This window comes from Bidens hawaiensis, unplaced genomic scaffold (genome assembly GCF_021521415.1).
Source record: "Bidens hawaiensis isolate Kalapana, Puna unplaced genomic scaffold, B.hawaiensis_p1.1 tig00002181_1, whole genome shotgun sequence".
Taxonomy (NCBI): Eukaryota; Viridiplantae; Streptophyta; class Magnoliopsida; order Asterales; family Asteraceae; genus Bidens; species Bidens hawaiensis.
The window spans coordinates 717,501-719,843 of record NW_027491116.1 but is presented as its reverse complement, the minus strand read 5'-3'; the positions used below and the strand labels follow the sequence as shown (position 1 = coordinate 719,843).

The 2,343-nt window shown below is 46.9% G+C and overlaps 1 pseudogene across 1 annotated transcript in view; it reads left to right on the top strand.

Annotated features, from left to right (window-relative positions):
• The first annotated feature begins 1,122 nt into the window (after positions 1-1,122).
• Positions 1,123-2,343, top strand: part of LOC143609307 (cytochrome P450 CYP82D47 pseudogene) — a 1,699-nt pseudogene continuing 478 nt past the window's right edge. The window contains exons 1-2 of the transcript XR_013149395.1: positions 1,123-2,082; positions 2,189-2,343. The exon at positions 2,189-2,343 is cut by the window's right edge and continues 478 nt beyond it. The product of XR_013149395.1 is annotated as a cytochrome P450 CYP82D47 pseudogene (transcript). The remainder of the gene's footprint in view (positions 2,083-2,188) is intronic.

Here is a 2,343-nt window from a genome sequence, read left to right as displayed (position 1 = left end):
GCACGGATGGCGCCAATGAAGAAACACTAATCGACCCCGGGCAGATTACGGATAATCTGGGGGTTAAATAGATGTTTCCCACGAGGGGTTAGGTCCGGCAAAGATGGTTCTTCTGATGACCTGCAAAACAGACACCGTGAGCTCGTCACTGAGAAGGGGGGGGGTACCTCCTTGTGACCACCCTCCGGCGTGAGAATCAGATTAGATTGTGTATATTAAGAGAAATGACTAGAGCAGATATGATGGTATGAGATGAGATATAATACCGTTCCAAGGTGTTGGAGTATTTATAGCCGAAGGTAGGTTTCCAAGAAGGTACAGCCGGCTGAATATTATTCCTGTTCTGCCAACTGTGGGCTACGCACGTGCCATGATGGTGGTTGGTGGGTAGGCAGCGGCTGATAGTGACCAGGCCGGCTGTGTACTATTCCTGTTCCACCAACTACAGGCTATGCACGTACTCCGACAGGTTGGTGAGTAGGCAGCGGCTGATAGTGACATACAGTACAAGAGCGTACTGCTCGTCATACTGTTGTCAGTGAGCTGTCGTATCTTTGGTCAGATCTTTTGTCCATACCTCGTCAGGTACTGTACAAAAGATCCTCCAGTATCGTACGGACTGGCTCATTTGGGCGGGAGTTTTCCCGGCTTTGTGCGGGAGTGTTCCCGGCTTTGTGCGGGAGTGTTCCCGGCTTGCTCACTCCTTCAGGTGACATTACTGAATTATTTAAGAGTTAAGTGCCTTGTGCGTGTAGCCTTGCTGCGCGGGTAGCCTTCCCTGATGGCTAGTATCCGTTGCTGCGGGAACAGGCGGAGTACGTCGACCATTGGGAGGCTTTTCCTGCGGGAACAGCTTGCGTACTGCGCGTAAGGACGTCACGTCTCTGAGCATGGTGGGTCCTGCGGATCCAGTTGGTTTCTGCGCAGACGTCTCTTCAAAGTGAGTCTGCGAGTTTAGCTTTTGCGCAGACGTCCCTATTGCAGGTGAGTCTTGCGGGTTCAACTGCGCAGACGTCCCTCTTTGAGGTGAGTCTTGCGGGTCCAACTGGGCTTTGCTGGGACCTACCTCTTCAGGGCAGCTATCATATAACACTCACATAGTTTTATTTGCATACAGAAGGCATGGAGTTCCATAATATTCTTTTATCTTCAACAGCTTTAGCGTCCATTCTTATTGTTTTTTTGACAGCTTTCCTGTTGCGCATCTTGAGGGGAAAGCAAGTGAAGAACCCACCGGCACCTCAAGCGAAAGGTGCGCTGCCTATAATAGGGCACATGCACCACCTAAGTGGATCTAAGATAACACATCATGTTTTAGGTGACATGTCAGAAAAGTATGGTCCTGTCTTTACCATCAAGCTTGGTGTTCACCAGGCTTTGGTTGTGAGTAGCGGGGCGGTAGCTAAAGAATGCCTTACTACAAACGACAAGGCCTTTGCAACTCTACCCAAATCCAAGGCAGTAGAGTTCATCACCTATAACTATGGCGCCTTCCCGCTTGCTCCATATGGGGCTTACTGGAGACAAGTTCGCAAGATCATTATGCATGAGGTCCTCTCTCATACAAGAGTTGAGATGCTTGGACATGTTCGAGTTTCAGAACTTAGAGCATCCACCAAGGATATATATGAGACGTGGCGTACGAACAAAGAGAGTGAAGGTTCAGATATGGTAAAGATGGACACGCAACAATTGTTTGGGAACTTGGTAATTAACCTTCTTATGAGGGTTGTATCAGGGCATAGGCTCCATTATAAGGATGCGGAAGCAGTTCGATTTCAGAATGTGGTAAAGAAATTCTTCAAGTTATTCACCACGTTTGTCGCGGCAGATTTCCTTCCCTTTACAAATGGTTTCGACCTAGGAGGATACGAGAAAGAAATGAAGATGGTAGGTAAAAAAATTGACGACATCGTTGAAGGATGGTTAAGGAGGCGAAAGGAAGAGAGGGAGTCTAGCTCTAGGCAACAACAAGAAGGCGACCAACACTTCATGGATGTGCTGATTTCTACTGTTCAAGATGCCACTGAAGACGATTTTCCAGGCTTTGACCATGATACAGTTATCAAAGCCACAAGTCTGGTAACTAATTAACCTTGATTAATCACTTTATGATTGTTTTCTTAAGTTAAGGCCATGTTGCTCATAGTTAAATCCATTAACACTAGCGATCATTTCAATTGTGCAGGGAATTATAATTGCTGGCTCAGACACGACATCTGTAACTTTAACATGGGCTTTAGCTTTGCTACTTAATAACCCACACGCGTTAAAAGCTGTCCAGGATGAAATTGATAAACATGTTGGAAGAGACAGACTGGTGGAGGAGTCAGACTTGAAGAA